Below are 12642 nucleotides of genomic sequence, written 5' to 3'. Positions count from 1 at the left end.
AGAATGAAAAGGGAGGATGGAAGAGAGGAAGGGAAGGGCAACACATGTTATGGGTACTCCAAGAATAAAGTAGTTAATTACAACAGGAAAGGCTTCACAGAGAAGGGGCATTTGAGCCATACTTTAAATAAGGTGGATTTTTGGTAGGTGGGAAAGGTGGTTGAAGGGCAATTCAGGTCGGAAAAAATGTCAAGACTGCAAAAGTCCAAGTGTGTGATTTGGTGGTGGTGGACTAAACAGGGTGCTGGGCTAATGCATAAAGGCAGTGGGGAAGGGTGCAGGGGACCCAGAATCATCAGACGTCATGTGAGGTGGCCGTCCCATCGTGTATTATTAGGTAAGATGTTTTTTGGGCTACAAGTAACAGAAAACTCAACGCAAAATAGTCTGAGGTAGGGTGTTCAGTGTCTCGTTCCTTTCATCTTTCCGCTCTGACCTCCTCAACGTGTTGCTTCTAAGCAAGGCCCCCTCAGGTTCCCATGATGGCTGCCATAGCACCGGGTATCACGTGCCAACCCTACTCGGCCCATAGCAGAAGAGAGGCTGGTTCTTTCCAAATATCTCTTTCGAAGATGGAGAGAAACCTTTCCCTATCCCCCTTCAGCAAATGTCCCTCCCTTCATACTTCATAGCTAGAACTGTGTCACATGCTTACGCCTAAACCAGTCACTCACTGTCAAGAGGGACAGGACCACAGTGATTCACCCCTGGGGTAGGGACTGACCTTCTAGAAAGCCCCTGGAAGGTAGACTTCTGAAGAGCAGCGTTCTGTCCTCAAGGAAGAAGGGGAAATAGTGTTTGATATGCAACCAACAGTCTGCGACACCTCCTCACCCATTCGCCTCCCAAGTACACCGTTCAGAGTATAACACGCAAAGATCCCACATCCCCGCCCTTCTGCTGGTCTATTTAGGTCTGAGGAAGTAGCTGTCCTAGGACAGGAAACTCGCTAAAGGCTATTATGGGAACACCTATAAACAATACCGCAGTTGGCTCTTCTAGGTCTGGAGCTCTGTGACAGCGGTGGGGTAGGAAAGAGCAGGGATGGCTGCGTTCCAGAGAAACCCCAGATGCCGCCCTATTTTAACTCAGAGTTTTCCTGACACCTCCAAAAAAAATAAAATAAAATAATCAGCACATTCCTACCACAGAGACTTTGATCCAGCTATTCTCGGTCTTGATGACCCTTCCCCACTCTCTCCATTTACTGAAATCCTGCCCCTCCTGGAAAAGGCACCTCTTTCCACAAAACTCTCTGACCATCGCGCTGGGGTCACTCTCTCCCTTCCCTGCACACTCATGGCTATTCCTCTCTAACTTTCCTATGGTGTGGACATTGGTCCAAAACTATAAACAGTTACACATCTTTCTCCACTAACCAATGAAACTCTAGTGCATGAACCTTCATTTTTCGTCTTCGCATCCTTAGTGCCTGGCATAGAGCGGGATGGGCAGGCAAGTCTGTGCAATGAAGCCTCTTTAAATTGAATTAGTTCTTTCCTGTTTCCTCTCCCTGTTGATCATCAAATGAGAACCCTTATCCCATTTGGAACCCACTCACTTTTGTTCAATCTCAATTATGTGCCCGGTACTTGGCCACTTTCTGTGTATATCGCTTATTTAACACCTTTTTAGAAAACCCGCATGTGTTTACAAAATTGACAGAAGAGGAGATGGAAGCTCAGGAGAAAGGCTAAGAGAAAGGCTAAGGGCAGCCTCTTCCCAAGGACACAAGATGAATTAGGGCATGGAATTCAAATTCAAGTCTTTAGAGGAAATATTGCCTCATGGTCAAGGGTGTGGGCGCTGAACACAGATCGCCTTACTTAAAATCTTGCCACCTATGAGCTATATGACCTTGGGGAAGTTAGCCTCTCTGCATCTCTGTTTCCTCACGTATAAAATGAGGATAAAAATAATGCCTATTACATAAACATTATGAGGATTAAATGAGCTCATATAGGAAACTGCTTTTGACATGTATTAATGCACAATAAATACTAACTATTATTATGAATTCCAAGACCAGTGGTTTTCCCATTGCATCATGACAAATGTCCCTGCCACCCACCAAATCACCTCAGGAAAGAAAGAGTGGCCTGGCCAAAGGACAGACCCCTGGAGAGATCCAGAGGAGCAGCCTCAGAGGACAGCGGGTCACAGGTCAGGAAGACAATGCCATGTACAAATCCCATCCCACGATGGTCCTCAGCCCTCATTTGTGGGGTGCCAGCGGGGAACTTCTAGAGGAAAGAACATCACTTGAGACAGGAGCCAGCTCAGCTCCCAAATGCCCAACTCTTTTTTTTACTTTTTATTTTTATTTAAGTGTGTTTTTCCAGGACCCGTCAGCTCCAAGTCAAATACCGTGTTTCCCCAAAAATAAGACCTAGCTGGACAATCAGCTCTAATGAGTATTTTGGAACAAAAATTAATATAAGACCTGGTCTTATTTTACTATACGTAGCTACAAGTAAATGTCGCATAACCAGTCAATTACCAATTCCTGGACTAGACCTCTGGATTTCTGAATCTTAGCTCAGTACTACTTTTCATCATCGTATTCTGTCTCGTACTTCAGTATTTGTCTTCTTTATGCATATAAATTTCCTTTCTCCTGTCCTTTCTTCCTAAACATTTATTGTCTTCTCTGTGCTGGGGGTTACAAAAATGAACAGGCATTTGAAGGCCCGGCTCTTATTAATACTTACCCCATGTCCACCCTCATCCTCCTCACCCCAGCCCACCCCACCCCACCCCCCCTCCCACCCCCGTTCTGCATGGTGAACACACAGAAGGCGTCCAGTAAATGCTTGCTGATCTGAATCATACCTTTTTATCGCTACTGTTCTGGTACTGGTTCTGGTTTCTAGTCTCAAAACAGCAATTTTTACATTTTTGTAGATGTTCTTTCTATCCCTAGTCTGGAAAACAAGACTGAATGTATTGGGCTGGCTGGTCTCCACTTGGTGTCTACCCGAATAACAGAAGAGCTCCTCCCTCTACAAAGCCAGGACCCCAAAGGGACCCCATTCTCTTCTGAAAGAGGGCCTGAACTATTCTTCCCATCAGTCCAGAGAAATGGCAAGAAAGCTTCTGCCTGCCTCGGGGTCTAGATGGGGGAGAAAAAAGCGCCTATGCAAACTTTAAAGCCCTAGGTATAGGTGTAGGGGCCAAACATACACGGCTGGTCTGGGATTAAAAGTCTGACCTAGAAAGTACCACACAAACTTGTCCAGGACCCAGGAAACGCTTGGGGCCTCAGCTGTTGCTAAATAAAACCACTCTGCAGAGCCACTTCTGCTCCCCAGGAGAGGTGAGACTCCCTGGGGTCAGAACCAGCACACCCCCAAAAAAACGGGAACGTGCAGGAAATAGATTTGGCATCTCTAGAATTAACATCACAGGGCAATCTGAAAGAGAATGTCAGCCTGTTTAAAACAAAGACATGAAGTAAGAATGAGAAACTCTAACAAAAGAATAAGACTCAAGGATTAAAGGCCAGGAGGATTTGAAAGAGAACCAAAGAGAATTTCGAGAGGTGAAATGTCGTCCTTAAAAACAAAAGCCCCACGATGAAAATATTCAACAAACGTGGCAATCCAACCGAGCAGCAGAAGCCAGTGCACTTGGACCATGCCTGCCATTTGTATGTGGAGGGCACAAGGGTGAGAGAGGAATGACATAGAGAGCCCCCGCCCCCCACCCAACCCCTTCAAGATGCTCAGTGTGCAGGTGAGGCAACCATCTGAGCAAACACATTTCCATACAAGACAGTCGTAATAATGCTCCCATTTATGGAACTTGAGTGGGATGTTTTTCCTACATTACCTCAGTTCAGTACAGAAACTGCAAGAACAGAAGGTCAGGTGGGGTCCATAGTAGACCCCAGAATCTTCTGGCTTCCTGTCCACCGACCATTCCACTCAACCATCTTGGATTTATCAAGGTCACAATGACAAAGGCACTTTTTTTTTTTTTTTTTGGAATTTGCAAAAATCTTTTTATTTGGGAATAACTTCAAGAATAAGAATAGTACAAAGAAGCCCCCTAGGCCAAGTTCACCTACTATTTTATTCCATTTGCTTTCTCTTTTTATTCTCACTCACATATATAATTTTTGTATCATTTCTTTTCTGAACCATTTGAGGGCAAGTTGCACATATCATGGTCTTTTGCTCGATCACGTGCTGCATTTCTATGCGAAAGGATAATTATTTAGATGCAAAACTACAATGAAACAAGCACCCCGTATTGCTACACACCGGCAGGGTTTTCTACAGGCAGAAGCCTTGGTGGGAAACTCATGATTACCCGGGAGGGAAATGCAAGCTATTCCCCAGAAGCAGGCGCAGGCCGGCTTCTGCCCACGGGTGGCCTGCACCTCTGCACCCAGCTGGATTCTCCAGAATTCCCCACCACATCCGGGGGAAACACTGAAGGGCCATCTTCTTTATCCCGAGTCTAACCTGACTCCAACTGAGATCCCTCCATTGGAGAGATGTTGCTTGCTCACTTCTCTGTTTTTCTAACCGTGCACTTTTGCATTTCCTGCCTTAGAGCGGGAAAGGAAGAGGAAACGCCAAAAATATTACAGGATGAGCTAGCTCGTGGTACTTCCAAGGGATGGACACTGAACAGGGTGGCAGTGGGACCTCAGGAAGCAAGGGACCTCTGTCTCTTTGCACCCAGCACGCTGGTGGCCAACAGAGCTCACGAGGCTCTCGGTAGTGCTTAAGGTCTTGGGGTGCTGTCTGTTTCTGGGGAGTAGCTGAGACAGAAGCCCATTTTCTCCACATAATGGAGAGGATGTTCGAAACCTGGTCTTAATTACCCCCTCTCGGTGACATGGCTACACACATCATGGTGTGTTTCCCTGACTCCCAGAAGATGGGGCCACCTGCCACACACCACTTGGCCAGGCCCTTGAGTTATTTTTTTCCCTCTAATGGTTCAGAGGAATTTGTGGTCCTGATCGAACCACAGGCTCTTTCCTGACTTCTCTTGTGGCCTGCTTTGGGAACAGGGCTGGCTGAGGCTGGGGACACTAGCTGTGGCTCTGGAACCAAAGTCTGAGCTATACAAACAGCATATGTGTTGGGATTCATGATGTGTGGGAAATCAACCACAGTAGACTTTTAAAGCGAATACGAGCCCTCGTGCTCGTACCGTTTCCTGGGGGTACATGCAGGGGAGTGGGCTGGAAGAGGGTTTTCACGGGTGAATTTCATTTATTCATGAGACAGGGCAAGGCAAGTTAGTGTCCCTCAGTTGAAAGTACACAATTTGGCCTGCAGCCCAAAGAATGCACAGTGAAATGAATCCTCAGCTCCAATACCTCATGTACGGCCGGGCGTGGAGAAGAGCATGAATGAAGGAATGACTAAAACTCAATGAAGGAATACATTTGGGGAGGAAAGTTAGGACACAAGTGGAGACTGAGCTCAACGCAGGCATCACTACATTTGGGAAGATTTCCCTGGCCTCCTCTCCCCAACTGGGTGAGGGGGTCTTTCCCAGAGCTCCCATAACACCTTCCCTTACCAGTCCCCAAAGATGTCCATGTTCTAATCCCTGGGAACTGGGGATGTGTTAGGCTACATGGCAATGGGAAATTAAGGCTAAAGATGGAAGTAACGTTCCTAATCAGCTGACCTTAAAGTGACCACGGAGAGTATTCTCAATTATTCAGATGGCCCAATGTAATCAAAAGGGTCTTTAAAAGTGGAACAGGGAGCCAGGAGGGAGAATTAGAGAGACGGCAGCATAAGAAAGACTAAGGTGAAGACCAATACTATGGGCTTTGAATGTGGAGGAAGGAGACCATGAGCCAAGGAATGCAAGAGGTCTCTAGAAGCTACAGAAGGCAAGGAAACAGCCTTTCTTACAGCCTCCAGAAGGAACAGAGTCTTGTCGACACCTTGATTCTAGCCCAGTGAGACTCATTTCAGACTGTTACCCTTCAGCACTATAAGAGAATAAATGTGTTGCTGAAGCCACTAATTTTGTGGTAATTTGTCACAGCAGCAAGAAGAAACTAATACACCATTTATCACTATACTTCTAATATTAAGTGATTTTTATTTATACGCCTGTCTACTACTCCCATCACTGATGATAATAATAATCGCAGCTCACATTTGTTGAGCACTTACCATGTGGCAGGGTGCACACCAAGTTCTTCATAGGTGCAAGGTACTCTAAAAAGGTTAACATCAATTGAACACTAGCATGGAGGTAAACACAGGGATCTGAGAGTGGGGGAGAGAGCTAGAGGCATCTTCAAGGAAATAGGAACACAGGTATATTTTAAGAGATGAGTAGAAGTGAGCCTGGAAATGTCCCAGGCAGGGGGAAGCACTTAAGCAGACCCTCAGAGAAATGAGATGGCAGGATGTGTGCCGCAAAGCACTTTGGTGGCTCCACTTCCTATGGATAATTTCTGAATTAGTGTCTCCATCCCGTAACTCTCCTCTGAGGTCCAGCTCTGCCTGCAATCTCCATCCGGATGCCACGTAGACATTCAAACTTAGCATGGCCAATATGGAACCTGATTGTCTCCAGGGACATGTTCTTCCTTTAGTCTTCTTCCCTGTTTCCTAAATAATACCCAGCTGTTCAAGCTGGGACCCAGGTGTCACCATAGTCGTTCCTCCTTCTTTGTTCCCACTTAATCCATCACCAAATCTCATCAATTCTATCTCCAAGATCTAACCAGGTTACACTCACTTCTCTCTACCTCCACTGCTAACAACCTGTTCTAAGCTCCCATCACCTCTGCTGGATTAGTGCCATAGTCTTCCAACTGGTCTCCCTGCTTTCCATTCTTTGCCCCCTAGGATCAGTAAAAGCAGTAAAAGTAATCTCTTAAAAATGTCAATCTAGCTGCGGCTGGATGGCTCAGTTGGTTAGAGCACCAGCTCTCAACAACAAAGTTGCCGATTCAATTCCTTCAGGGGGTGGTGGGTTAAGCCCCTGCAATTAAGATTGAAAAAATGGCAACTGGACTTGGAGCTGAGCTGCACCCTCCACAACTAGATTGAAGGACAACAACTTGGAGCTGATGGGCCCTGGAGAAACACATTGTTCCCCAATATTCTCCAATTAAAAAATGTTTTTTAAAAAGTCAATCTAATCCCACTCCTGTGCCTACAGTCACCAATGCTTCTCTTTGTACTGGTGGGGGACCCTCCCGAACATGACCTAGAACCCACTGTGTGACCTGGCCCCTGCCTCCCTCTGAAACCTCACCTTGTGCCACTCTCCCCATCGCTCCCTTACACTCTGACCCCTCTGATTTCCCTTACTCCCAGGAACACATCAAGCTCTTTTGTGCAGAGGACTTTGCACATTCTGATCCGCCTGCCTGAGGCACTCCCCTGCAACCTCTCTGCCCGGCCAGCTCCTTCTGAACTCTTCAGTCTCAGAGAGGCCTTTTCCGTAGCAAAACTAGGACTACCCCCAGCGCCACCCCGCTTCACTTTGGTCATGATGTTGATCCCTTGGGTGTTTCCTTGATAATAAGAATCACAACCTTCATTTGTTGGAAGTTACCTGCTTCTTTGTTTTTGCCTAGTTCCTGGGTCCATGAGGGCGGGGCCTGGCCTATCTCATTCCTTGGTACTTCACAGTGCGTAGCATGGAGCAGGTGCTCAACCCAGGTTTGCTGAAGTGACTAATTAAAAGAGAAAAGTGTGAGGCTGACACTAAAAGATGAGGCTGGAAATAGAAAGCCTTGGACACAGAGTCCTATTCATCTTTGCAGGATTGGCACCTCCCACAGAGAAGCCACTTAGCAAACGTGTACTGGATGAATGAAAGCATGACTCAATTACAGATGAATCTGAAAAGTGCCCTCCTTTCTGGGCAAGGCTGCCAAAGGAGTTCCCTCTCTTCCTTGAGACTTCTTAGGAGGTAACATGTCTGGGGTACACAACAAGTGCTCAGTAAATGTTAGCTGTCATCGTCATTACTTTTTACCTGGGGATCATTCCTGCATCCCATACAAAAGGCTTGTTCTGGGTCCCATGCCAGATATAGTGGCTGGGAGAGAAGAGGGAGAACGAAACACAGGAGGGAAAAACAAGAATGAGTGTCATGATCCGTCAAACATAACTGAGAACTTGGAGGAAAAATGCAAGAACAGCACTGTTCCAAGTAACATGGGTTCCCTTCTTTCCTCTAGACTTGAGCAGCCTGGACGCAGTGTGGAAATGCCAGCTGGGAGGTGGGTCCTCCTGAGGGGCTGAGGGAGGGCCCCATTTGAATGCACACATTCATTTTGGGGCCTGCAAAGCTCCGACTGATTTTGAGAATCTGGCTCACTGTAGCTGGTAAGCACTGGGGAGGTGGAGAGAATTTCAATTTCCTTCACCAAATGGCAAGCTTGCGAAAAAGTCCTTTCCAACATGATCACATACTAAAAATGAAAAACCAGCCATTCGAAGCTCTCATAAGGAGGAAAATAGATGGGCTGCTTAGCTCACAAGATACAGGAGGGCTGAAAATCAAGTCTGGAGAACATCATACGGCACATTATGTGCTAAGATGCTGCCCTTTTTTTGGACTCGGAAGTTTCTATTTTTCACAAAAGAATGGGAGGGAGAAAAGTAATTCTCTATGTAATAAGCCACCCATTTTATATTCCAAATCCTTTCAGTGGCTGAACAGCAGCAAGGGTTAGGAAATTTATTTTAACTCTTTATCTCTAAATATGCAATTGGAGGTAACTGCATATCTCAAAAATAGCAGCAATAACAGATAAGACAGACCGCAGAAGGCACTAAAACGGGTGTGCTTAAAATGCAAAGAAGACATATTTCCCAATGTTTCATGGCTGACAAACCATAAGCTGACATAGTGAGGGGAGCACTGAATCCGGGGTCTGAAGACTGGCCAAGTGACCTTGGGTAAGTCCTGCCCCTCTCCCAGCCTCATTTGTACAAGAAGGGACTGAAACAGTTGTTCCCAGAGATCCTTTTTCTTTCTAAACTGTTACGATTTGATGCTTCCAAAAGAGCTGCATCTTCTTGCTTCACATTGGCCCTCCAATTGCAAAATGGAAAGGCCTTGGGGGAAAGGTTGCAATCGAGATAACACTGGCCCCAATGCTGAATTAAGTTTTACAGTCCCAAACGTGCCTCAGCACCCCAACCTTGCTGTCATTCCAGAATCAAGTTCGCCAAGACAGCACAACGGAGTCTATGGGAAACGGGAGAGAAAGTTCTTGTTCTTTCTGATTAGTGCAGGTAAAGCTGGGGTCACGTAAACGAAAGCCTGGACTTAGCTCTCCATCCCCCTGCCTGGTGGAAGAATAAATTCGTAAAGGAAACCCCTTCAGGAATGCCCCAGAACTCTCGGGATGTATGAAACCGCACGCAGAACACCAGACACCGGCGAGTTTCTTGTTTTTTTCTTTTCAACTTCGGGTCGCTCTCAGAAAATGCAGCAGGTCCCCAAACGGTACCAGCGTTCACACACAAGCCACTTCCCCGTCTTCCCCGGAGCAAACGCCAAGCCGCCAGTGGGAATCTTTCTTTTCTTTTCCCTCCTCTTTCCTTTCATTTGCTTTAAGCCAGTGGCCTGGGGCCTGCAGGGGCAGCGCCCCATCCAGGCCGGGGCCGGCCGGCCCCCCCAGGCGCGGCGGGGAACTTTCCTCCGCGGCGCCAGGGAGACAATGCGAGCGCCCGCGCGCCGCGCAAGGAGGGCGCCCATCGTTTGGGGCCAGGCCCCTCGGAGCGCCGTCCCGGGCCCTCTCCGGAGGGCGCGCGGAGCTGCCCGGTCCCCCCGCCCCGCCTGGGCGCCTCCGCGTGGGATGGGGCTCCCGGGGCCCTGCTGGCCGGGGCCCGCGCGCTCCCCGCGGACAGGGACCCTCCCCGGGAATGCAGCCGGGAGCCCGCCCAGCCCTGCGCGAGGGGCCCGGGCCGGGGACGCCGACGACCCGGAGAGACCCCGCCACTCACCGGCATCGGGCGGGCCGCTGGGCATTATTCCATCGCGGGCTGGGCGCCAGCTCCCCGGCGACGGCGCACACGCCGCGCCCGGGCTCCTGCAGCCCGGCGACCGCGGCTCCCGGAGAGGAAGGCGGGGAGAGGCGGGCGCGGCGCGGGGCGCGGGCCGGGGTGCCGAGCGCTCAGTGCCCGCCCGCGGCGGCGGCGGCGGAGGCCCGGCGAGGCGCGGGCGGCGAGCGCGGCGCAGGAAGGGGCGGGCGACCATGTGCCGGGGGGCGGAGGCCGCAGCGGCGCGCGCGGCTCGGGCGATCCCGCTCCGCGGCGGAGGGCGCGGGCTGCAGGAAACCCAAACCCTTCGGCAGGAAATCGGGAGCCTGGCTGAGCATTCCCGTCCGGCCGCGGCTCCGCCGGGGGGCTCCCGCCTCGCTTAACCCTTGGCCGGCCGGCGCGCAGGCGGGGGCTCCCACACCCGGCGGGGCCCCGAGGCCGCGCGTGAGCAGGCCGGGCCGGGGTCCGCGCCCTCCTCCCCCTGCGGCCTGCCTGCTCCTTGCCCAGGGGGGGAAGCGGCGGGGTCTGTCCGGGTAAATCCTTGGCCGGCCTTGGGAGGTGCCTTTCTGCGGCCCCCAACTTTAGCAAAGGGCCTTTGCCTCTCTCCCATCCAGTAGAGGATGAACTTGCATGCACCAAGCCGTTTCCCGCATTTCCAATGAAAGAAATGACTTTACCTGGCTGCCCCCTTTCTTGGCTGGCCTTGGGAGGTGCCTTTCTGCGGCCCCCAACTTTAGCAAAGGGCCTTTGCCTCTCTCCCATCCAGTAGAGGATGAACTTGCATGCACCAAGCCCTTTCCCGCATTTTCAATAAAAGAAATGCCTTTACCTGGCTGCCCCCTTTCACTGCTAACGCTCTGCTCATTTCCTCAAAATTTGCCCAAGTGCCAGGGGCCAGGAGTTTTCTGGTCAGGGTAGTATAGGACTAGGACAGTGACTCAGGTTGGAATCTGGCTTTGGCCTTTTTCTAGCTGTTACCTTGGGGTAAGTCACTTAACTTCTCCGAGTCTATGCTTCCTCGTGTGAAATGCGGTAGTAGTAACCACCCTCGTGGGTTTCATTGGGAAACCCAAAGTTGAGGCGGGGACGGACATATTGTACATGCTCCAGTAAATGATAGCCGTGATTGTCCTTATTCCCGTAAGTGACATCAGAGAAAGGAGGGTTTTTAACACGTGGAGTGTGTACCCTGCACATCTATGCCTACTTACAAAGCCTTAGAACTTCATTTCCCTCCTGATCACCAAGTGCTTATTTTTCTTTGCAGCATTTCAGAAACCGCTCTCTGCAGAGGAAAAGGTTAGTGGCTATGGCAGACCCCGTCCTGGAGAAATCTGAAACTCAGCAAACCTCACAGAACTGAGAATTTTGCTCTTAACCTAAGAGTCAGGACACTGTGGGGGTTTGTGAAAAAGTCTGGAGAGACTTTACAGAGTTTGAGAAAACCAAAGTAAACCTCTGTCCAGTCAGGCCTGGGCTAGGCGGCCAGTGGGAGTGATTCATTGTGGTTTCCCACAGAAATGCCACATTTGGGGTTTTTTTACCTGGAGGATGCAGCGTGGTGGTTTTGCTGTAAGTATTTCAAATTCCTTTGAAACCCAATCAGACTTTGAAGAGGGAACAACATGTCCCTGAGTGAAAACCAAAGCTTGAAATGAACCTGCTGAGAACCCAAAGGTAGGTATCAGTTCCCCTATTCCAAGGACCAGACATCAATTTTAGGACCAGTCTTGTCTCTTTTCTGCAACTCTTTCTCAGGGGTCAGAAGCGGCGGAACAAGCTTGGGACTTGGCAACAGGAGTCCAGGGTCCTGCCCCAGGCCCTTTGCAGCAGCTGTTCCCCCAGCCTAGAAGAATCTCTGCTTGGCTGTTACTGGCATTCGGCTCACAGCTCAAAAGCCAGCTGATCAAATGGTTCCCCAGCCATTTGATCTATTTGCCTTTTGCAGCTATACTTCCTTCCCCAGCTCTCCCGCACATCACGTGCCCTGTTTCATAGCTTCATAGCCCTTGTCACTATTAATGCATTCCTGTTGATCTGGTTGCCGATTTATCATGTCTCCCCTTGCATGGGAAAGCTGCATTAGAGTGTCTCCATCACTCCTGGATCCCAGTGCCAAAGACAGTGCTGGCTCATAGGAGACTCAGTAAAGACACGTCAAGTGAATGACAGGGGTGAACGAGATGCAGGTTGCAGGTTCACTCAACCCCTTAGCTCCCTGTATCTTCTGCTTTGGCAGAGAGGCTCTCCAATGGGAAAGGCCAGTGTAATGGAGGGAGCACCAGACGACTCTATTAGTGGTTCTGGAAAGTGGAAACTACAAGTAATTAAGACTGTCAGACGGCATAACTACAGTCTCATTGGTACAGTCCCAGTTAATTGCTCCCTCCTTTGTGCTCCCCCAGCACTTCTGCTCATTTAAAGAACCTATTTATTGCATTGTATGCTTCATCCGTGAGTGTTCTCCTAAGTCAGATGGTGAACTCTTTTGAGTGGCAGGGGAAGGAAAGGAGCCTACATTTATTGACCACTTACTCTCAGCGGGGCCCTGGGCAAGGTGGATTTGAATTCATGGAAAGGCCTTGGTTAAGTGCCTATGTGTGCTCAGAAACCTTCTGGGCACTAGACTGGCAAAGCTAAACTG

At 49.4% G+C, this 12642-nt stretch overlaps 1 protein-coding gene across 3 annotated transcripts in view; it reads right to left on the bottom strand.

Moving 5' to 3' along the window:
• ASAP1 (ArfGAP with SH3 domain, ankyrin repeat and PH domain 1) overlaps positions 1–10153 on the bottom strand; it is a 287158-nt gene extending 277005 nt beyond the window's left edge. For 2 of the 3 annotated variants that reach the window (XM_081071137.1, XM_081071139.1), the window contains exon 1: positions 9963–10153. The gene's annotated coding sequence lies outside the window, so the exon portion shown is untranslated. The remainder of the gene's footprint in view (positions 1–9962) is intronic. The other variant, XM_081071140.1, reaches the window with a different exon arrangement.
• Between the last annotated feature and the right edge of the window lie 2489 nt (positions 10154–12642).

This window comes from Rhinolophus hipposideros, assembly GCF_964194185.1.
Source record: "Rhinolophus hipposideros genome assembly, chromosome: 13".
In the NCBI taxonomy this organism is placed as follows: Eukaryota; Metazoa; Chordata; class Mammalia; order Chiroptera; family Rhinolophidae; genus Rhinolophus; species Rhinolophus hipposideros.
The sequence above is the reverse complement of the archived record's forward strand: the minus strand, read 5'-3'. Positions and strand labels throughout refer to the sequence as shown.